The sequence below is a fragment of the Schistocerca cancellata genome, chromosome 5 (genome assembly GCF_023864275.1).
Source record: "Schistocerca cancellata isolate TAMUIC-IGC-003103 chromosome 5, iqSchCanc2.1, whole genome shotgun sequence".
Taxonomy (NCBI): domain Eukaryota; kingdom Metazoa; phylum Arthropoda; class Insecta; order Orthoptera; family Acrididae; genus Schistocerca; species Schistocerca cancellata.
The window spans coordinates 80,199,076-80,223,842 of NC_064630.1; the positions used below are offsets into that span (position 1 = coordinate 80,199,076).

The 24,767-nt window shown below is 42.3% G+C and overlaps 1 protein-coding gene and 1 pseudogene across 3 annotated transcripts in view; one reads left to right on the forward strand and one right to left on the reverse strand.

Annotated features, from left to right (window-relative positions):
• The window catches only part of LOC126187490 (uncharacterized), a 1,186,162-nt gene that overhangs the window by 198,453 nt on the left and 962,942 nt on the right, over positions 1–24,767 (forward strand). The gene's annotated exons all lie outside the window — the stretch shown is intronic.
• Positions 10,318–10,435, reverse strand: LOC126189194 (5S ribosomal RNA; annotated as a pseudogene).

Consider the following 24,767-nt stretch of genomic DNA (forward strand, 5'->3'; position numbering starts at 1 on the left):
GTGATCCAACAGCGGCCTCGGGTTTCCGTTCGCCGTGTTGCAGCTGCGGTCCAAATTACGCCAACGTCCACGTATCGTCTCATGCGCCAGAGTTTACACCTCTATCCATACAAAATTCAAACGCGGCAACCCCTCAGCGCCGCTACCATTGCTGCACGAGAGACATTCGCTAACGATATAGTGCACAAGATTGATGACGGCGATATGCATGTGGGCAGCATTTGGTTTACTGATGAAGCTTATTTTTACCTGGACGGCTTCGTCAATAAACAGAACTGGCGCATATGGGGAACCGAAAAGCCCCATGTTGCAGTCCCATCGTCCCTGCATCCTCAAAAAGTACTGGTCTGGGCCGCCATTTCTTCCAAAAGAATCATTGGCCCATTTTTCAGATCCGAAACGATTACTGTATCACGCTATCTGGACATTCTTCGTGAATTTGTGGCGGTACAAACTGCCTTAGACGACACTGCGAACACCTCGTGGTTTATGCAAGATGGTGCCCGGCCACATCGCACGGCCGACGTCTTTAATTTCCTGAATGAATATTTCGATGATCGTGTGATTGCTTTGGGCTATCCGAAACATACAGGAGGCGGCGTGGATTGGCCTCCCTATTCGCCAGACATGAACCCCTGTGACTTCTTTCTGTGGGGACACTTGAAAGACCAGGTGTACCGCCAGAATCCAGAAACAATTGAACAGCTGAAGCAGTACATCTCATCTGCATGTGAAGCCATTCCGCCAGACACGTTGTCAAAGGTTTCGGGTAATTTCATTCAGAGACTACGCCATATTATTGCTACGCATGGTGGATATGTGGAAAATATTGTACTATAGAGTTTCCCAGACCGCAGCGCCATCTGTTGTTGAAAATTGTAACTACTGTAATTTCGAAAGTTTGTCTGCCTGAAAATGTACTGTTGTCCCAAGCATATTGCAACAAACGGTGTATTTCTATCGCTGCTCGTTTAGTTTTTATTGCCGTTTCAAATATACCAGTCATTTTTGAAACACCCTGTATGTATACATATTTTACAGAAGTTAATGAATTTATCTTATCTTACCTTGCACTTGTGTGTTTTAATATGAGAACTATACCTATTTATTTGAAAAATAAACCCATTTTTGCTGCTGACCTATCCGCCTGCTCACAATATAGAATCCCTCTTGATTTAATATTTCCAAAATTGTCTCTACCACTCACAGATTGCAAAGACAAGGCACTTACTACAATGCGAAAATCGGTGATACAGTAAAGAAGCCCAGACCTGTAAGCATAGGCAAAGACCACTAGTAACTATCGCTCTGATTCACAGCTTTAATTTTTGCTTGGTGACTACCGAAGTACCATCTAAAATTTCTTATAGTACTGGACCGTCGGTGAATAACGGTGTATGAAATAACGCATACACACACTGCAGAAGAAAGTCTATTATGGAAAGAGATGTGCTCCGCATCTGTCTGGTGCAGAAAACAAGTGCGACTGCAAATTTTTCAGTAATATCTGGGCCGGTTTAAAAGGAATTCAACTAATTTCATGCGTAGATATGTCTGTGGAACCACAGCATAACCACACCAGAAATATATCAATCTAAGTAGTGAGTGGAAGCACCAAAAAAGAAGTGGATTCATTTAGTTAGCCTTGGCTTTGTAAGCCGAACAGCAATTACAAAATGTCTCACCTAAATTGACATTCAAATTATCGATTGCCGGTATCTTACGTACACGGCATATTGTACACTACCAGGTCTGTACGCGAGGAGTAATCGTGAAGTTTTAATTATCACCACGAAAAAGATCAAACTGCGACCATGAAACTTGTTTATTGTGTTGATCCTTGTCATCATATCCAGCCTTCAATGCGACTCATTTTGCCACCGATTGACAACTTGACAGTGAAAATGGTTGCAGAAGTATGTTCACGAGACGTTCCACAGCAAACATCACCTTCCCATCATTCCGGAAACGCCTACCACGCAATGGTTTCTTTATCCGAGGAAAGAGGAAGAAGTCGCTGGGTTATTTATTTACTTATCATATGACATGCATATACAAAGATGACAAACCTACTGCAAGTAAACATTTAAACACAGCTCTCCATTTTGAAATAACACAAATGACAATTGTTTTTATTTATTTCATTAACAGTACAGAGTAACCCACCACCTTGAAATGTAATGTGGGTTGGACGCTTCAAAATCTAACAGCAAAGACTTCTCATTGTTACAATCTTATTGGAATGCAGTTGTCAATGCTTTTTTTAAGCAATATAAAGAACATCGTATATAAAGGTTTCTATAAAGTTACAGCGAATTGAATGCTTAACAATTGTTAAAATGGTTCCATATAACTTGTTTCTGCCTAGTTGATGAGAATGTAACATACATAATGCAAATGTCAAAGAAAAATAAAATAAAAGAAAATGCAATACAATGAGTGTGTTGAAAATAATTTGCAATATGTAGAGGGAAGTGATATACTGTATTTGGATGTGTAATACAGTCTGTGTATTCTGAGGCTCCTCCTCCCCAACAACATTCTGCATATTGTTTAAAGTATACTACACACAAGCAGTAATGTATGGCTTGCCTTACTGTGTGTAGATAGAAGTATATTCTCTTCTGTATTGAAATCTACAATCAATGAATTTTATGTATCAGATGTATTTTCTGTATAAAGTATGTATAAAACTGAAAATGTAATGTATTAAGTTATTTAAGGAATTCAAGCGGCAATGAACTACATTCTGTTTCTACTAACAAATTTACAAAAATAAGTGTGTTTCTCATGTAAAGCTAAAATTCATGTATTCCATGTATGTAGTACTCAATCAGTATTTAATCTGTACAATACCAGGTGTATGTATCTAAGGTATCACGTAGAATATATCACAACTACCAACAATGGGACAAACAAACAGCTGCTGAATCTCATGTAGTGTCCTGACTTGCAACACTCCCAGTAATATACCAATACACACAGACACAGTAAACATACATAAGCACAAACCATTTCAGAAACATAAGCACAAACCTTTTCAGATGAGACTAGCTCGAGGTTCTACCGAGACATTCTCATCTGAAATAGGTAGAAATAGGCCATTATTAACCAACAAATGACAACAGGTATATAGGGATGTCGACGTCTTTTATATATTTTATCACACCACCCGTCCCTGTCAGGAAACCTCGAAAGCACCCTCGTAGGCGCGGGTAGGACATGTTGATAAGTGGTCAACTGCCTGTCGTTCCGCACCACAGTTACGCGGTGGTGATGAGGATTTACCCCACTTGTGGAGTGTGTCTGCGCATCTTCCATGGCCCGTTCGGATACGTTTCAGGGTGATCCAAGTGGCTGGACACTCGTCAAATTCTACGATTTTTTCCTGGATGTAGGGCAATTCTGGCACTGTGGAGGACAATTTTGTTGCCAGAGATGTTTCCATTCATCGATGGCATTAAATTCAGTTTCTGAGATTCCTGGCTGTGGTAAGAGTGGGACGTCTTGCTCTTCATCTTTTTTGCTTCGCAGTGAATACATCATACAATATTTGAAGGTCGGTGTTACCAGCAATCTTGTGGTATTCAAGTAATAGCAAGCACTCTCTTCCGTCTGATATCAGTAGGTGGACTGTGGCTGCAATAGCTAACCAGTACGTGAGAGTGGTAATATTCACCCGCTAACAATGCGCATGGCTTCGTTAAGTTGTACCTCTTTTTTACGTATGGCCTGTTAAGCCAGACAGGCGCACAGTACTCTGCTGTTGAGTATACTAATCCGAATGCCGGTACTCGGAGAGAGAGTGCTGACGATCCCCAACTAGTGCCACAGTGTTTGTGGAGAAAGTTGATTCTGCTTTTGAGCTTTGCAGTTGTTCCTGTCAAGTGCTCCTAAAATGAAAATGTCCTATCTAGCGTGATCCCAAGGTATTTTGGATGCATGTTATGTTGAAGTTCGTTTCCCTCAAAACAGACTGAAAAGGCCAATCCATTGGACAGATAAAAACATACAACTAATGTTGTATTTCAGTTTGGTTGTAACCTCCATTTACGTAAATATTGGCTTAGGATGTCTATAACATAAATTCGCATTTCTTCAGTTGTTTCGACGGTTTTGTGTTGGGTAGCTATTGTCCAGTCGTCCACATAGTCAAACTTTCTGAACTGTGTTGGAGGGACATCAGATAGGCATAAATAAACAATGGAGGAGCAAGAACGGATCCCTGAGGTAAGGCATTATTCATAACTTCTGGACAGCTAGTGTCTTACCCTGTAGTTATTATAAATCTCCTTCCAACTAACATGTTGTCAGTTAGTTTTGGTCCATCTGCATAGAACAGGTTGTAATAATTTATGAACCAGTCCATGCTTCCAAACCGTCTCATACGCTGCACTTAGATCAAAGAAAGCAACATATTTTCTGCTTCATTTGCTGTCCTGCTTCAGTAAACGTTGTTAATGATAGGACTTAATCCGCGCACTTCCGTCTTGGCCAGAATCCAGCTTGCTCAGTAGGAGGTATCTGAAAGATCACTGGACTAATCCGATTGTATAGAATTCTTTCAGAATACTTATAAATAGTGCTCAATAGTGCGGGCACAACGATTGTCCGCGTCAGTGGCATACGGTAAGTCATACTGTCCTCCGGGCGGTGTTAAGAACAGTCACTGCAAGGCAAATATCTAAAGCCGAGAAGCAGAGGCAAGCACATTAGTATAATACGGGGGTGAGGCAACATAGGACTGCCCAAAACAGAACCGAACGAGGAGGCGCAGTGGTTAGCACGCTGCTTTCTCATTCGCGAGGATGGCGGTTCAAAGCGCGTCCGGCCATCCTGATTTAGGTTTTACCTGATTCCCCTGAATCGCTTCTCGCAGATGCCGGCATGGTTCTTTTGAAAGGGCAGCCGACTTCCTTCTCCATCCTGGCTTGCCACTGTCAAAATCGAAAGTTTTGAAGTACAAATTTGAACTTCTACCCTCTTCAGCAGATTTGGCATATTGTGGTTTCTACCTGTGCCTTCATGTAAATACTTTTGTGGTTGGAAAACTTTCAAGTGCAGTGAAGGTGTCATGACATTCGTGGATAAATACTTTCTAGACCTTCCACTTCACGGATGGAATCAACACACAGGAAAAACGTCGGACGACACCAAAATCGAATGTGCATTTCCGACCTTAAACACAGCAGGTCAGATCTTTAGGGTGAGAGGCGACTTCATATTCCTCTTCAAACTGATTTCCCTAAACTTGACGTTTTCTCTCCTCTGATGGTCTCAGGAACTATTTCGTGTTCCCGAGGACACGAGAACAAACGGCAAGTTTGGAGAAGTGCTTTGAAGAAAAATACAATGTGATCCAGAATATTTTACTTCAGTGACAATGGCCACAAAAGCCTGAAGAATTATCTTAAAGTCTTTCACCGAAAGGGCTAAACTTTGTACCTTATCTCCGCACTATTTCTCAGTAACTATACATTATTATATTTTTATCAGGATCACAAGGCTATCGTCATGTGACGCGTACAACCAACAAATTATGTCACTTCGAAATAATGGTCAACTTTGTTTAGTTAGTTGGAAAAAAATATTTTACTGATATTTAGATATGTACACAGCATATGATCGTTATTTCATCCGTTTTTGTCGGGTACTGTTAACACTGGGCGTTTTAGATTTTCTGGTTGGATGCCAAACGCCCTTGACCAGCTGCGTAAACCTCCTAGAATAGCTTATCGATATAAACAGAATTTTGTGTCACTTCGGCGTAGTAAATGATGAAATCGAACGAGGAAATTAAATGATTGCGGGACAGTGATATGCTTTAATTTCTGCAGTCGTCACTTTTATATGTTCACTGTGCATATCAAACTACTATTTAATTGGAAACGGCAATGATTTATTTACCGCAGAGCAATACTTTTGCTTTAGCTGTCACTGAACCTCGTTTAATTAATGTTTGCATATTTTCTGTCTGTTTCTACATTATATATGATGACATGATATTGTTGAGTATAATGCTCTTTGTGATATACGACAATCACTGTTTCATGCTGTTATTAAAATAGCCCCGCCCAGTCTTGCTAGTCTCTCAGTCTCTCTCTGACTTCTAGTCCTGTCCTTAGATGCATATGTACTTTGTTATTTCACGCACAGCTCCTCTTTCCCCTCAAGTGTACTACGAAGTTATGCATTTTCATTCACCGAAGAACAAAGAACTAACAACCTTTCAGGATAATTGTTAACCAGAAATAATCTAAATTCCAGGCGTTTACGTGAAATTTCCCTTTAAGTTCCATTAACCAGCGTCACACTGTAGCAGAATTAACATTTTCATTAATGACGGGTGGTTCACGGCCACGAGTTGCTGTGGTTCAGTCTGGTTAAGTGGAAGTAAAAGAAAAGAGAAAGCACATGTTTGTAATATGTTTGGGGATTGGATGTTCATCCTTACCTCCTTCTCTCCCCTGTATTTGTCCCTCTCCTCCTACCCCCTCTTTTTCTGTTTGCTGATAACGTTTCAATACTATATATCATGCGCGTATTCAAACAATGGAAAATCCAGGATGGAATGTAACAATATTATGAAATGGAAAGTTGCGGAGATGCTGAGTCGCAGATAGGCACATCCGTGACCCAGCATCTTCGCTATATGGTGAGTAGCAACTTTCCTTTTTCGTAATATTGTCACCTGCGTATTAGAATTACAGAGAGTGGCAAAATTTCAAAGCAATCGGCGAAGAACTTTCTGAGATTTACGATCTTGTACAAACGAACTTTTGCATCTTTATTTACACAGATGAAAATTACGTAATGTAATCTTCCTGTTCGCGAAAGTGGAGATTTCGTGCCAGAAGATACACAGACGTGACGTGCACGAAGCTTAAGAAAGATCCTGTGTTCGCACTTAGACTTGCTTGGTTGTCCGATTGTGCAGCTTCAAGCTTTTAAGTTTAATTGAGCTTTAACCATACAAATTTATAATCTGTTAGCTTCCCTTGTTCCGACGATATTGTGTGAGCACTGAAAGCCGAGGCTCTCTAGTGAAAACAGAACATGTAAGATTTCGCATTGCGTAACATAATATGCACCATCTGACTCCGAGCTCTCCTAGAACATTCGTTTCTTGACAGTTTTAATTTCGCATTGCATGTATTGTTTACTTCGTATTGAAATTTGTTGCGCAGCTTGCATATTGTCGTGCCGTAAGTCTACATCCAAATTCTGCAAGTCACCTTACGGTATGTGGCGGAAGGTTTTTTCTGGTACAACAATCATTTCCTTTCTTTCTGTACCATAAGCAAATGGTGCGCGGGAAAAGCAACTGTCGATAAACCTATGTATGGGTTGTAATTTCTCTGATTTGAAATCATTTCCTGGGATATATTCACTGGCTCGTACTTGGAACTTATGCTCTCGGAATTTCAAAAGTAGCCATCTTCCTCTGGCAACTATTTAGCGGAAATTAGAGACTTCAAGTTGTCTCTTAATGCTACGTAGGAGGCCTGTGACCATTATGTAAAGTCCGAATACCTCTTATATCACAGCTTTATTAGGTCGCTAAAATCAGCAGATCACTCGTTGTTCAAATTACAATATATTTACTCTAAGATCAACAACTCACTTGTTAAAATCCTATTTCCTAAACAACAAATGATTGAGTTTTGCGACCTACTAAAGCGCATCAAAAACATCTGATGCTCCATATGTAAATCAAATTATTCGAGATTCAAAGGTGGAGTTTGAAAGTGACTCGTACAAAAGCTGAGTTTATTTAGTTGCGCCACGTTTGCCGCTCTTTTTGTGTGGAGTGTGATGGCCTTTTCTGGCACCTTAGTAAATAAGTTACATAACACCTTATATTACGAAGTAACTTCTTTAGAATAACAGTAGGTGCAGTACAGCAGTTTCGTGCCATGTACAATATTTCTTGTGGATAACTTTCGGATTTAGCAAATTAAGATAAGGAACCTTAGGTCAAACGCTAAAAACTGGAGCTGATGTTAACATTGATTAGACGTTGACAGCACCATATTCAAACAGGTAGTGATCCCTGTCGAGGTTCGAGTCCTCCCTCGGGCATGGGTGTTTGTGTTTGACCTTAGGCTAATTTAAGTTTAGTAGTGTGTAAGCTTTAGTAGTGTGTAAGCTTAGGGACTGATGATCTTAGCAGTTGTCCTATAAGATTCCAAACCCAAAAAAACAGGCATTAGTACGTTGATAATGTATTTGACAACATGTTGAAAAGCAGAGTTCCACTGGAGCACACAGAAATGGAGTATTTCTCAAGCAATTTTGATAGAAACTTCCTGGCAGATTAAAACTGTGTGCCGGACAGAGACTCTAACTCGGGACCTTTGCCACAGCCTGTCTTTCAGGAGTGATAGTTGTGCAAGGTCCGCAGGAGAGTTTCTGTAAAGTTTGGAATGAAGGAGACGAGGTACTGGCAGAAGTAAAGCTGTGAGCACGGGGCGTGAGTCGTGCTATAGGGTAGCTCAGTTGGTAGAGCACTTGCCCGCGAAAGGAAAAGGTCCCGAGTTCGAGTCTCCTCTGGCACACAGTTTTAATCTGCCAGGAAGTTTCATATCAGCGCACACGCCGCTGCAGAGTGAAAATCTCATTCTGGAAATATCCCCCAGGCTGTGGCTAAGCCAAGTTCAAGTTCGTCCTGGGCGCCATTTACCCTAGGTACATCACTGTGTCACCAACATGAATCGCAGCTTGTCAGTCGAGGAAGGAGGAGAAAATCTGTACATACAAACCGCTGTTAGATTTAAAGTTTTCACCTATTCACACGGTGTCATTTTTGTTTCTGTTCGTGCTTTTTCTATTGTCTTGCCTCCTACTCCATTACGTATATTACGTTGTCGAATATGAATTCGCTCTATAAATAGACCGATTTGCGAGAAGTCGTCACCAAGCTAATGGAAATTCTCATACTATTATTTTCTCAAGACTTGAAAGTAAACTAAGATCCAAAATAAGTTCAATATGAGAAATAAAACTTTATAGCGCAGCCTGAGATGTCTAAAAATGGTGTCATTTAAACAATTTTTGTTGGGTTCAAGGCACTATCCTACACGTGTAGCAGAAACTTTAAGCAACTGTTTGAAGACGAGGCAGTCGGTTATAGCGAGATGACGTAATAAGAAAATTTTCACATCCTGCAAGAAGGCATAAATACATGTAATTTAATGCAAATAAATTATCGCAGAGACCAGCATTTGTGTGACTATGATCGGCGATTACTCATTGGAATCTAGTTGATAACGTGAACCATGTAAAATTATCTGTCCAGAGTAATTTAAAGTGGAGGTGTAGGGAAGATGGAGGCTAAGATTTGTCGAAAGAATCACAAGGATTTGTAGTTCGGTCATGAAGATAGTGCATGCATCTGTTCTACCGATTAATGTTGCCTGCGACCGTTACATATGTAAATTAATGAAGTAGAAGCTTCGGAGAAGGGCTGCGCGATTCATAGTAGATTTGGTTAGTGCGAGAGTCTCAAAGAAAAGCATAACAAACTCCAGTGGAAATCTATACACGAAATATAATCGCGGAATCTTATTCTCTGAATTACAAATTATGACATTGCCTTACGAGTCAAGTAACACATTAGTTCCTCCATCCTTCATTTAGCGTAATGTCCAGGACAGCAAAATTGTTGTACAAAGGGCGCTTACAGGCGGGCGCTGACAAAATTTGTTCTCGACTACCATCTACGAATGGGATGAGAATGAAATAAAAATGATTAAGTTACACTGTGTACCCTCACCACCCATGCACCTTAAGGTTGACTGGGAAGTAGATAATGCTTCATTTCAAATTTGTTCTTAAGCTTACGGACACCTGAAGGAAGAACACTGATTCGTCATTTAATTGCCCCCATACGCACTTAATCAGAAATGCAGTGCCATTTTATATTTGGACCATTTTTATTGTCCACCACACCACATACACACAGTGACACTACTGTTCAGTTACTTACGTCGAAAGTGTGTAAGGCCTAAGGCCTTGCACGCAAGGATGAACCGCGTCAAGGCAATTAAGGTGAAAAAAAGGTTTTATGTAAATTGATATTAGGAGGTATTATATTTCATGTAAAAAAAAAAAAAAGCACTCCGTCTGTAGGCCACAAGTGGCCCATCGGGACCATCCGAGCGCCGTGTCATCCTCAGTGAGGATGCGGATAGGAGGGGCGTGTGTTCAGCACACCGCTCTCCCGGTCGTTATGATGGTTTTCTTTGACCGGAGCCGCTACTATTCGGTCAAATAGCTCCTCAGTTGGAATCAAGAGGCTGAGTGCACCCCGAAAAATGACAACAGCTCATGGCGGCCTGGACGGTAACCCATCCAAGTGCCGGCCACGCCCGACAGCGCTTAACTTCGGTGATCTGACGGGAACCGGTGTATCCACTGCGGCAAGGCCGTTGCTCATATTTCATGTTGTTGTTGTTGTGGTCTTCAGTCCTGAGACTGGTTTGATGCAGCTCTCCATGCTACTCTATCCTGTGCAAGCTTCTTCATCTCCCAGTATCTACTGCAACCTACATCCTTCTGAATCTGCTTAGTGTATTCGTCTCTTGGTCTCCCTCTACGATTTTTACCCTCCACACTGCCCTCCAACGCTAAATTTGTGATCCCTTGATGCCTCAAAACATGTCCTACCAACCGATCCCTTCTTCTAGTTAAGTTGTGCCACAAACTTCTCTTCTCCCCAATCCTATTCAATACCTCCTCATTAGTTACGTGATCTACCCACCTTATCTTCAGCATTCTTCTGTAGCACCACATTTCGAAAGCTTCTATTCTCTTCTTGTCCAAACTAGTTATCGTCCATGTTTCACTTCCATACATGGCTACACTCCATACAAATACTTTCAGAAACGACTTCCTGACACTTAAATCTATACTCGATGTTAACAAATTCCTCTTCTTGAGAAACGCTTTCCTTGCCATTGCCAGTCTACATTTTATATCCTCTCTACTTCGACCATCATCGGTTATTTTACTCCCTAAATAGCAAAACTCCTTTACTACTTTTAAGTGTCTCATTTCCTAATCTAATTCCCTCAGCATCACCCGACTTAATTTGACTACATTCCATTATCCTCGATTTGCTTTTGTTGATGTTCATCTTATATCCTCCTTTCAAGACATTGTCCATTCCGTTCAACTGCTCTTCCAAGTCCTTTGCTGTCTCTGACAGAATTACAATGTCATCGGCGAACCTCAAAGTTTTTACTTCTTCTCCATGAATTTTAATACCTACTCCGAATTTTTCTTTTGTTTCCTTTACTGCTTGCTCAATATACAGATTGAATAACATCGGGGAGAGGCTACAACCCTGTCTTACTCCTTTCCCAACCACTGCTTCCCTTTCATGCCCCTCGACTCTTAAAACTGCCATCTGGTTTCTGTACAAACTGTAAATAGCCTTTCGCTCCCTGTATTTGACCCCTGCCACCTTCAGAATTTGAAAGAGAGTATTCCAGTTAACATTGTCAAAAGCTTTCTCTAAGTCTACAAATGCTAGAAACGTAGTTTGCCTTTTCTTAATCTTTCTTCTAAGATAAGTCGTAGGGTCAGTATTGCCTCACGTGTTCCAACATTTCTACGGAATCCAAACTGATCCTCCCCGAGGTCGGCTTCTACCAGTTTTTCCATTCGTCTGTAAAGAATTCGCGTTAGTTTTTTGCAGCTGTGACTTATTAAACTGATAGTTCGGTAATTTTCACATCTGTCAACACCTGCTTTCTTTGGGATTGGAATTATTATATTCTTCTTGAAGTCTGAGGGTATTTCGCCTGTCTCATACATCGTGCTCACCAGATGGTAGAATTTTGTCATGACTAGCTCTCCCGAGGCCATCAGTAGTTCAAATGGAATGTTGTCTACTCCCGGGGCCTTGTTTCGACTCAGGTCTTTCAGTGCTCTGTGAAACTCTTCACGCAGTATCTTATCTCCCATTTCGTCTTCATCTACATCCTCTTCCATTTCCATAATATTGTCCTCAAGTACATCGCCCTTGTATAAACCCTCTATATACTCCTTCCACTTTTCTGCGTTCCCTTCTTTGCTTAGATCTGGGTTGCCATCTTAGCTCTTGATATTCATACAAGTGGTTCTCTTCTCTCCAAAGGTCTCTTTAATTTTCCTGTAGGCAGTATCTATCTTACTTCTAGTGAGACAAGCCTCTACATCCTTACATTTGTCCTCTAGCCATCCCTGCTTAGCCATTTTGCACTTACTGTCGATATCATTTTTGAGACGTTTGTATTCCCTTTTGCCTGCTTCATTTACTGCATTTTTATATTTTCTCCTTTCATCAATTAAATTCAATATTTCTTCTTTTACCCAAGGATTTCTATTAGCCCTCGTCTTTTTACCTACTTGATCCTCTGCTGCCTTCACTACTTCATCCCTCAGAGCTACCCATTCTGCTTCTACTGTATTTCTTTCCCCCGTCCCTGTCAATTGTTCCCTTATGCTCTTCCTGAAACTCTCTACAACCTCTGGTTCTTTCAGTTTATCCAGGTCCCATCTCCTTAAATTCCCACCTTTTTGCAGTTTCTTCAGTTTCAATCTGCAGTTCATAACCAATAGATTGTGGTCAGAATCCACATCTGCCCCAGGAAATGTCTTACAATTTAAAACCTGGTTCCTAAATCTCTGTCTTACCATTATATAATCTATCTGATACCTTTTAGTATCTCCAGGATTCTTCCAGGTATACAACCTTCTTTTATGATTCTTGAACCAAGTGTTGGCTATGATTAAGTTATGCTCTGTGCAAAATTCTACAAGGCGGCTTCCTCTTTCATTTCTTCCCCCCAATCCATATTCACCTACTATGTTTCCTTCTCTCCCTTTTCCTACTGACGAATTCCAGTCACCCATGACTATTAAATTTTCGTCTCCCTTCACTACCTGAATAATTTCTTTTATCTTTCATGTAATACAGTTTATTTTAGTTAACGCTCACGATCCTATTTAGTGGTTATACCAGTTTTCATTGACTAGTCTTCATCAATAGCCCATAACTGCTCTGGTAGGAGCCATAGTGAAATTTTGGTTCCCACTATGTCTTCACCCAATCATCGGCAAAACATGTGCTGAGTAAGTGGACAGAAAAGATCCACAAGGGTTCAGTACCAAATTCCGATAATACTGAGAACCATTGAGTTCTCACTTCAAAAAAGAACGTGGAAATGTCGACAGACGAAAGTTAGTAGAAATTCTTGTGTCTGTACGGTACGGTGAACGTCTTATGTTTCGTGTAACGAAACATACAACATTCACCCTACCGAAAGATGTTATCGAGAATCCAAGCAAAATTTTGGCCCTGCTGTAATCTCCTCACATTTTAACCGGTTACTGCGAATTCATGGACCGTCATCACGTGAGTCTAATGGGATTACCAATGTTTAAGGCAATCGTCTCCGATGTGAATAATTAATAAGAGAAGGGTACAACTTTCCATAGTCTCCGCTTTTTTTAATTTCGAATAATGAATGTAATACAGTGCTATGCCACATGTTAAAGAACGAAGCGGAAAGGAGTACCACGAAATTCCAAATAACCCACCGGAAAGGAGTACCACGAAATTCCAAATAACCCACCCAAAATCAAATGAATTAATTTTTAAAAATAAACGGTCACCAGTACAGTTGGGCAGCACGTGTTTATTATCAATCGATAATCAGAATATTAAGTAAGCGAGTGGCAACAGAAGGGCTACACTCACGTAACCAACACAACACGGTACTACAGCAAATAACAGTGAGAAATTGTTAACTATTTTTTGTCTCATTAAGACAAAAAGAAGTAATAATTTGGTATAATAAATCAGTGCTCGTTACTGAAATGACTGCATGATAAAGACTCTCTCTACTTAAGTGTGCAGAACCCAAAGAATTTGCAAGTAAGGCTCATTGAACTTTCCTTTATTAAATAATGTAGAAGTCACTTCATTCAAATGGCTCTGAGCACTATGGGACTTAACATCTGTGGTCATCAGTCCCATAGAACTTAGAACTACTTAAACCTAACTAACCTAAGGACATCACACACATCCATGCCCGAGGTAGGATTCGAACCTGCGACCGTAGCAGTCGCGCGGTTCCGGACTGAGCGCCTAGAACCGCTAGACCACCGCGGCCGGCGAAGTCACTTGAATGAATGAATGAACAACAATTAATTTTGAGCACACTTGAAACAACGGAATACAAACCAATTAATTAACACACTGACAAATAGCTTAAAATGAAATGTGCAAAATTTATGTATCTTGAACACGGATTTTAATTTGCCGGTATTTCCTCAGTTACACTGAATTTACTTTACTTCTCATTTAGAGAACACAATAGCTATCTTACTGAAGCGTCACTGGTGATACGACTCAGTCATATTTTCAACAAGCAGTCAACACTGGCTATATTACTCTTTTTAATATTGTCTTTTATTAACCAGTGACACTCAGATTTTCTAAAATAAGAAAGGTAGAGAACACTTGTCAAGATAACTATGACATAGGTGAATAATGAGATCTGGGAGCCAAAGTATTAGCATAACTACACTTACTATAATTTAATACTATAATTTAATTGATGAAAGGAGAAAATATAAAAATGCAGTAAATGAAGCAGGCAAAAAGGAACACAAACGTCTCAAAAATGATATCGACAGGAAGTGCAAAATGGCTAAGCAGGGATGGCTAGAGGACAAATGTAAGGATGTAGAGGCTTGTCTCACTAGGGGTAAGATAGATACAGCCTACAGGAAAATTAAAGAGACCTTTGGAGAGAAGAGAACCACTTGTATGAATATCAAGAGCTCAGATGGCAATCCAGTTCTAAGCAAAGAAGGGAAGGCAGAAAGGTGGAAGGAGTATATAGAGGGTTTGTACAAGGGCCATGTACTTGAGGACAATATTATGGAAATGGAAGAGGATGTAGATGAAGACGAAATGGGAGATATGATACTGCGTGAAGAGTTTGACAGAGCACTGAAAGACCTGAGTCGAAACAAGGCCCCGGGAGTAGACAACATTCCATTTGAACTACTGATGGCCTCGGGAGAGCCAGTCATGACAAAACTCTACCATCTGGTGAGCACGATGTATGAGACAGGCGAAATACCCTCAGATTTCAAGAAGAATATAATAATTCCAATCCCAAAGAAAGCAGGTGTTCACATATGTGAAAATTACCGAACTATCAGTTTAATAAGTCACAGCTGCAAAATACTAACGCGAATTCTTTACAGACGAATGGAAAAACTGGTAGAAGCCGACCTCGGGGAAGATCAGTTTGGATTCCGTAGAAATGTTGGAACACGTGAGGCAATACTGACCTTACGGCTTATCTTAGAAGAGAGATTAAGAAAAGGCAAACCTACGTTTCTAGCATTTGTAGACTTAGAGAAAGCTTTTGACAATGTTAACTGGAATACTCTCTTTCAAATTCTGAAGGTGGCAGGGGTAAAATACAGGGAGCGAAAGGCTATTTACAGTTTGTACAGAAACCAGATGGCAGTTATAAGAGTCGAGGGGCATGAAAGGGAAGCAGTGGTTGGGAAAGGAGTGAGACAGGGTTGTAGCCTCTCCCCGATGTTATTCAATCTGTATATTGAGCAAGCAGTGAAGGAAACAAAAGAAAAATTCGGAGTAGGTATTAAAATTCATGGAGAAGAAGTAAAAACTTTGAGGTTCGCCGATGACATTGTAATTCTGTCAGAGACAGCAAAGGACTTGGAAGAGCAGTTGAACGGAATGGACAGTGTCTTGAAAGGAGGATATAAGATGAACATCAACAAAAGCAAATCGAGGATAATGGAATGTAGTCAAATTAAGTCGGGTGATGCTGAGGGAATTAGCTTAGGAAATGAGACACTTAAAGTAGTAAAGGAGTTTTGCTATTTAGGGAGTAAAATAACCGATGATGGTCGAAGTAGAGAGGATATGAAATGTAGACTGGCAATGGCAAGGAAAGCGTTCTCAAGAAGAGGAATTTGTTAACATCGAGTATAGATTTAAGTGTCAGGAAGTCGTTTCTGAAAGTATTTGTATGGAGTGTAGCCATGTATGGAAGTGAAACATGGACGATAACTAGTTTGGACAAGAAGAGAATAGAAGCTTTCGAAATGTGGTGCTACAGAAGAATGCTGAAGATAAGGTGGGTAGATCACGTAACTAATGAGGAGGTATTGAATAGGATTGGGGAGAAGAGAAGTTTGTGGCACAACTTGACTAGAAGAAGGGATCGGTTGGTAGGGCATGTTTTGAGGCATCAAGGGATCACAAATTTAGCATTGGAGGGCAGTGTGGAGGGTAAAAATCGTAGAGGGAGACCAAGAGATGAATACACTAAGCAGATTCAGAAGGATGTAGGTTGCAGTAGATACTGGGAGATGAAGAAGCTCGCACAGGATAGAGTAGCATGGAGAGCTGCATCAAACCAGTCTCCGGACTGAAGACCACAACAACAACAACAACACTTACTATTTCGAAAAAAGTTCACTCTGACACTTGGTGTGCCTCACAATATTCCTAACGTGAACGAAAATTACAGCTGGTGATTAAAATAATTGCAACACCAAGAAGGATAGCAAATACCTGTGTCCTCAGTTATTTGCTGTATGTTTTCCAATCTCTGTCTTTGTCTACAGTTTTTGTCCTGTACAGCTCCCTCTAGACCATGGAAGTCATATCGTGATGTCTTAACAGATGTCCTATCATCTTTTCCCTTCTCCTTGTCAGTGTTTTCCACATATTCCTTTCCTCTCCATTAGTGTTACGGAAACACTCTGTGAACTCAAATGAGAGTCTCTGGAGGGAAGACGAGGTGCTTTTCGCGAAACACTGTTGATAAAACGTAAAGAACCGGCATTCGAAGCTAACCGCAGAACGCTTCTATTCCCGACAATATACATTTCACGTAAGGACCACGAAGACAATATAAGAGAAATTAGTGCTCGTACGAAGGCATATAGACAGTCGTTTCACCCTTGCTCTGTTTTCGAGTGGAACAGCAAGGGGAGTGATTAGCAGCGGTGCAAAGGCATCCTCCGCTAACCACCGTGTGGTGTTTTGTGCAATGGATATGGAAATAAAGAAGGCATTGTTTTTCGGCTACTAATGACTATGCAGTCGAAACTGGTACGGCCACAATAAAAGTTGGTGAGCATTGATTGAAGTAAAAAGTTATGTCTTTGCTGATGTTATCAGCATTAACGTGGCAAATAGGAACAAAATCTTCTACATGCCGTATAACCTTTATACTATCGGGTGAGGTGACGTATTGGTTCAGGCGTTGTCTTAAGTTTCGGCAAGTGTAGATACCAAATTCCACCTGGCAAGTTTTCCGTGATTTCCGTAAATTGTCACGCAAATGCTACGGTTATTACGTAACCAGGACAGGGACTGATATTCATTCTCATCCTTGACCAATGCGAGCTTCTCCCTTCTCTCTTGACGATATCTACTTGAAAATCAAACTTGTCCTTTATTTGACCTCATTAGTTTTACAACTTTTAGTGGCTACTCTTAAAATTGGAGATAAATAGATCCCAGTCGTTCGGGCTGCATCAGTAGAACGAGCTAGAAGTTCTGTTGTGCGGTTTTGTCTTCTTCAATGATCAAGAGGATTTAGCGCTAAACGCCATTCTTCATTTCCACATACACTATGTGATCAAAAGTATCCAGACACCTGACTGAAACTAACTTTCAAGTTTGTGGTGCCCTCCATCGGTAACGCCCGCATCTCGTGGTCGTGCGGTAGAGTTCTCGCTTCCCACGCCCGGGTCCCCGGGCTCGATTCCCGGCGGGGTCAGGGATTTTCTCTGCCTCGTGATGGCTGGGTGTTGTGTGATATCCTTAGGTTAGTTAGGTTTAAGTAGTTCTAAGTTCTAGGGGACTGATGACCATAGATGTTAAGTCCCATAGTGCTCAGAGCCTCCATCGGTAATGCAGGAATTCAGTATGTTGTTAGCCTACCCTTAGCCTTGATGACAGCTTCCACTCTCGCAGACATACGTTCAATCTTTCTTCAATGTTTCTTGGGGAACGGCAGCCCATTCTTCACGGAGTGCTGCACTGAGGAGAGGTATCGATGTCGGTCGGTGAGGCCTGACACGAAGTCGGCGTTCCAAAACATCCCAAAGGTATTCTGTAGGATTCAGGTCAGCATTCTGTGCAGGCCAGTCCATTACAGGGATGTTATTGTCGTGTAACCACTCCGCCACAGGCCGTGCATTATAAACAGGTGCTCGATAGCCATCCCCGAATTGCTCTTCAACAGTGGGAAGCAAGAAGCTGCTTAAAACATCAGTGTAGGCCTGTGCTGTGATAGTGCCACGCAAAACAACAAGAGGTGCAAGCCCCCTCCAAGAAAAACACGACTACAGCATAACACCACCGCCTCCAAATTTTACTTTTGGCACAATACAAGCTGGCAAATGACGTTCACCGGGCATTCGCCATACCCACACCCTGTCATCGGATCGCCACATTGTGTATCGTGATTCGTCACTCCACACAACGTTTTTACACTGTTCCATAGTCCAATGTTCACGCTCCTTACCCCAAGCGAGGCGTCGTTTGGCATTTACCGGCGTGACGTGTGACTTACGAGCAGCCGCTCGACCATGAAATCCAAGTTTTGTCACATCCCGCCTAACTGTCATAGTACTTGCAGTGGATTCTGATGCTGTTTGGAATTCCAGTGTGATGGTCTGGATAGATGTCTGCCTGTTACACATTACGATACTCATCAACTGTCGGCGGTCTCTGTCAGTCAACAGACGAGGTCGGCCTTTACGCTTTTGTACTGTACGTGTCTCTTCACGTTTCCACTTCGCTATCACATCGGAAACAGTGGACCTAGGGATGTTTAGGAGTATGGAAATCTCGCGTATAGACGTTTTTGACACAAGTAACACCCACTCACATGACCACGTTCGAAGTCCGTTGAGTTTCGCGGAGCGCCCCTTTCTGCTCTCTCACGATGTCTAATGACTATTGTGGTCCCTGATGTGGAGTAGGCCTACCTGACAGTAGGTGGCAGCACAATGTACCTAATGTCAAAAATGTACGTTTTTGGGGGTGTCCTGATACTTTTGATCACACAGTGTACGTATCACGCGCCAAATCATTGGCAATCTGCTGCATTTATGACACACTCTTTCGTCCCCGTCGATCCCTGCCATCAGTAGTTGTTTCTGCAGTCGTTTCAGTGATGATGTGTTCAAATGAAGTGACGAGTTCTTTCTTCTTCTTGGGATATGCTTCCAGAGAAAAGTGGTTTACTGTATTCTTCTCTGTACCTCTTCAGTGGTAACTTCTGTTTTCATCGTACTCGTGGATCACGAAACCTCTGGGGCTCCTAGCAGTCTCTTGTGTTGTTTGCTTTATTTCCAAATGCTTTCATGATTCGTTCATTTTACGAGACTGGCATTCTTGCTACCGAGCAAATTCTTCCCTGAATTAAATGCTGTTTTGGAATGCTATATTGTGTTCAGTAATTAAAATACGCACAACGCGTAGATGCAGGGTCAAGTATCGAAACACATTTTGTGTCTTCGAGTTTCTATACATTTAAAAGCCGAAATTTACACTTTCTGTTTGTGACTTCGGAAATGGTTTTTTGGCTGTCGTCGATACCACCCGCACAGTTCCACTTCGACAACTACAGTGTTAACTACTAAAATTGCAACACCGTAATCACAGCATGCAAGGAACCCCAAATTGACGTGAAGTTTACAACAAACTTGAATATAAAAATGATTAGCATTTAAGCTCAACCTCAAGAAGTAACCAGGAGAAACAGCATCTACATTCAATATATAAGGAAAGATTGCGCAGCGGGATTGTCACTTCAGATGTTGGTTGTTTCAGAGAATATCGTCTTAGGCTTCATATAAGAAACAGAAGCATTTACCAGTGCGTGTAGGATTTCGGGAGGATCGTGACCTGTCGAGACTACAGTTTATCATTCCTCGTTGGTCGAATTTTGGAATCGCTGGGGTCCGTAGAGCTATACTCCACACCCATGCGAATAACACCCACGTGCACAGACTCATTGTTCCGTGTTGCAGCCACGTCAAATGCTTTGTCAGAAGATAGGCTAGTATAATTAGCAGCAACACTAGTATCCATGCGGAGAGTGCGACGACGCTTGGAGCAGCACGAACTTTCAGCACGACGACCATTCACATATACTTTCAGATCACCTCCTCCGTACTTCAGTTGGCACTACATGTTCACCTAACGCTCACCTTTGCACTGGGCTGCCAGATGTTACAGCGTGACTCATCATTCTAAATCACTCGTTTCCAGTGATGCTGCTGTTTAAACCACTTCAAGCGTCGCTTAGCTTTGAGTACAGAAATGTGTGGCTCATGAGGAGCTGCTCGGACATCGTACATAATTCTTTTTAACTCCCTACGCAGAGTCTGTTGGTAATAATTTGGAACTCAAGAGCGATTCCTTGAGATGATGTCAGCTATTTTTTACAATAACCCTCCTCAATGCTCGAAGGTCCTTGTTCTTCAGTACATGGAGTTTGCCTGGTCTTGGTTTAGCTGTATTTCTTCCTTCGTGTTTCGACTTCACACATCACCGACAGACGACTAGGGCAACTTTAGAAGGGCTGAAATGTGCTTGATGGATTTGTTACTCGGGTGACGTCCAATAAGAAGCCCACGTTCGAAGTCACTTAGCTGTTATGATCGATCCATTCCGCTGTTACTGCTTGTCTGCTGACAACGCAATAATCCCCCCTCCTTTTATGCTGGCGGATCCGCCTCATGTGACATATAGTGGTCAATTCCGCATTAAGTAGGGTGTCCGGATACTTTCGATCAGATAATGTAGTTGAAGCAGCCTGAAATGACATGCTCCTATCAGAGGTCCACACATTCTGCTTTTAACCTTCCCATGCTTGTCTGTTAGCCAGGCAGGCAAGCTGTTGCACGTTACTAGCAGAACGGGCAGGCAGCTTTACTCCCATCCAAGCCACACTATGACCAACCCAGGCAGGCTAAAGGAATCTGGTGTGCCTCCCCGTCTTTATGCTGTAGTACGTAGCAGTTCCATATATTTTTCTATTTCAGTCAGCGTTTGCCCTAAATTTAGAAAGCTGTTAAATGGCTTCAAGTCTTTCGCATGCGTTTGCACATACTTGTAAGCCACTAAAAATATTTATGTAGTGAGGACGCAATTAGTTTGATACTTATCTTTAATCCATTAATGATGAACGTCGCTCTTGACGGTACATGAGTCACAATATTATCGTTCAGAAGACATAGTAACTGAATAAGGCGCCTTGCTAGGTCGTAGCAAATGACGTAGCTGAAGGCTATGCTAAACTGTCGTCTCTGCAAATGAGAGCGTATGTAGGCAGTGAACCATCGCTAGCAAAGTCGGCTGTACAACTGGGGCGAGTGCTAGGGAGTCTCTCTAGACTAGACCTGCCGTGTGCCGGCGCTCGGTCTGCAATCACTGATAGTGGCGACACGCGGGTCCGACGTATACTGACGTACCGCGGCCGATTTAAAGGCTACCACCTAGCAAGTGTGGTGTCTGGCGGTGACACCACACGCCCATTCTTAATTTCTCCTCAGTCTCCTTTAAGTCCGTTTTGTTCATTTTGCTGCTCCCGCCGTTGTAATAAATGAGGTGCAGTGAAACTACCCGCGCCAACTACTGGCTAGTCACGTTGTATTGATGGCGCAACCTGTCGTCATGAGCAGCAGCCTGAACGGGTCCCGCGAAGCTTTCCAGGTTTGCGGAAACCCAAGTTGGTCTGCTTTGACCACTGTGCTTCATTACACATGTGCTCCTATGTCTCCGTTGCGGCAGGTTGAGTTGCTTTATCCCGGCGGAGGTTATGTGTGTTTGTCCTTAGGATAATTTAGGTTAAGTAGTGTTTAAGCTTAGGGACTGATGACCTTAGCAGTTAAGTCCCATAAGATTTCACTCACATTTGAACATTTTGAGCTGCTTTAATGGTTGCGGCGGAGACAGGGGCAGGCAGGGTGGAAGGAGAATTTGTACACCTCTGACTCGTATCAGTCATCCAAACTCATTTGTAATCGATGCCGATTTCTGTTACAGGCATTGTTGCTGTCAGAGTTAGTACATCTGTATACTAAAATTCATGGTGTATTCTTTCTATTATGTTGTATACACACATTAGTGTAATTTCGTTGTTTGCTATCCTTCCTCGTGTTGCAAAAATTTGAGTGGCTAGCAGTCTATACAGTGTGATTTTTCTACCGTGTACAAACTCTAGAGATTGGTCGATGAGAGGATACGGGAAAAGAGATCTAATGAATTCATGTTGGCGAATGTTTCCACGCTACAGATATTTTATTCAATCACACACTGTTACAGAGACTGCGGTTTAATACGCGTTGTACCATGCTGTCACAGTTACAGTATGTGTTGAAAATGATTTCCATATGCCTCAACGCATGCGTGTGCGCGCCGCAGCATGTTCTGTCTCACAAGTTCACATCGACCAGGTTGCATCCGAACAGTGTTAAAGGCAGACATGAATACGCTGCTCCAGTGTCTCCACATCTGGAATGGGCTCTGCATACCCGATACTTCTGAGATGGCCCCATAACCAGTAATCGCACGGGTTGAGATCCGGTGAACGAGCAGGCCATGCAACTGGACCCCATAGTTCGATCCATCGAGCAGGGGAGACACGATTGAGAGTCCGGACGTCAACGGCGAAGTGGGCTGGAGCACCATCATTTAGCAGCCACATAACCCTTCGAATTATCTATGGTACTTCTTCCAGCAGAAGAGCCAAAGTGACACGCAAGAAACGCCGATAGTTCTGACCCGTTAGGCGACGTGGAAGAAAGGCTGGTCCCAAATACGGTCTCCAGTTATTCCGGCGCACACATTCCGGCTGCACCGATGCTGATGATTCGCTGTCACCATACCACAAGAGCTCTGCATACTATCCCACAGATGACTGTTGTGGAAGTTGAAGATACCACTTCGCCTAAATGTGGCCTCATCTGTGAATAGGATAGATGAGACAAATCCCTGAGTCGTGGTTGCCTGGTGAAGAAACCAGTGACTAAACTGCTCCCGATATGGAAAGTCTGTCGCTGGTAAGCCTTGCACACGCTATAAATGGTAAGGTAGTAACAATTGTCATAGAGAATTTCCACACGGTTGTCCGGCTTACCCTGTACTGGCGGGCCTGGTACTGACAAAGCGGTCGCCTTCCACAGTGTCCATCACATTATCCCCCAGTTCTGGTGTTCTAGTATTTCGAGTACATCCTTCAGGATTTCCTACTTCCTGAAACGACCCTGTCTGAGACAAACGCCACAAACATTGAATGCTGTGGTTGCTGTCGGCGTGTATAACTCTCCTGATACAACCTTGCTACCCGCCACCCGTTGCCCTTTGCCTTTCCGAAAGTAAACACCGTGTTGCCAAGCTCTCGATTCGTATACGGAACCACTGTGTACGACGCTGTATCACATCCACTACAAGGTGAGTCAGCAAGAGAAGTGAATCGGACGCGTTACCAATTACTGTGGCAGGAGAGAGTCCTAGGGCATGACGTAAGAGGAACAGTAGCATCCTGTAGGCGGAAACCATCCATACAGTAACTGTGGCTGCTTGGTACAGCGCGTATTAGACCGGACTCTCTGTAACAATTCTTGCATGAAAACCATGCATTTCCGGACATTAGTTCATTAGACGTCATTTGTTCCGTATCCTCTCATCGATCAATCCCTAGAGTTTGTACACGGTGGAAAAAGTCACCCTGTATAATAAACGTGCTTCGCTCGACGTAACTCGGAGACCGGAGCGGATCGAGCTAGATGCTGTGGGTTTAGTGCGGAGTATTTGCGTGGAGTGATGCGCGGCGCGGCGCGACCTCGGAGGCGGCTGTGCAGCGGGTCGAGGCACGTGGTGCGCCGGCAGCGGCAGCCGTCCGCGGCACGGACTCCGGGCTCCGACTGTTGACCGACCCGGCGCCGTCGCGCGCTTCCACCTGATAAAACACCCTACACCTAATCTTCTTCAAGTAATATTCAAAGGGCGTATTGCATGTCTGTCATCTTGTTCGTGCAAAATAAAATGTAGCTGATTTTAACGGTAGTCGCGATTATGATCACCACCGCAATAGCGTTCGCGTCAACAGATCTAACGACTCAACCGTTTAGCGCTTTTTGCACATACGGTAATGCATAGTTGCTGAAGCTATTCATACACCCATACTTCTGTAAAGTATTATATCTAACAGGAAATCATTATTACTGGTATCGTCTGCAGTCGAAATTCGGCAAATTGCGTCAGTGACCTGTGACAGCAAATGTCACGTATCTTGAAGTGTCTGAAATTTTAGCCGCAGAACTGGTCCGTGGCAAATGTTGCATTGTAGCTACGTGAATTCTTGAAATAATTCTTTGATTTCTCGCTAATTGTTCGATCATTTGAAGGGAGTCTTAGATACACTGCGCTGAAAAGAATTTTACTTAATGGAGGTAAATTAACTTTTCCCTTATGGCAACACAGTTTGAATGCCGTTGTATCGCGTAAAGTCACCTCAGACGCGAAATGATTTGCATTACAAAATCTGCGCAGTAAATTCATCAGACCGCAATTACAATTCTCAGCCTTATGTGGAATTATGTTCAGTTCTCATTTAAACATATGTTTTTCAACATTTACATTTTTCCTCTTACTTTCTCTGCATAAAAATTGTCTCTCTCTAGCTCTTCGTCTTTCA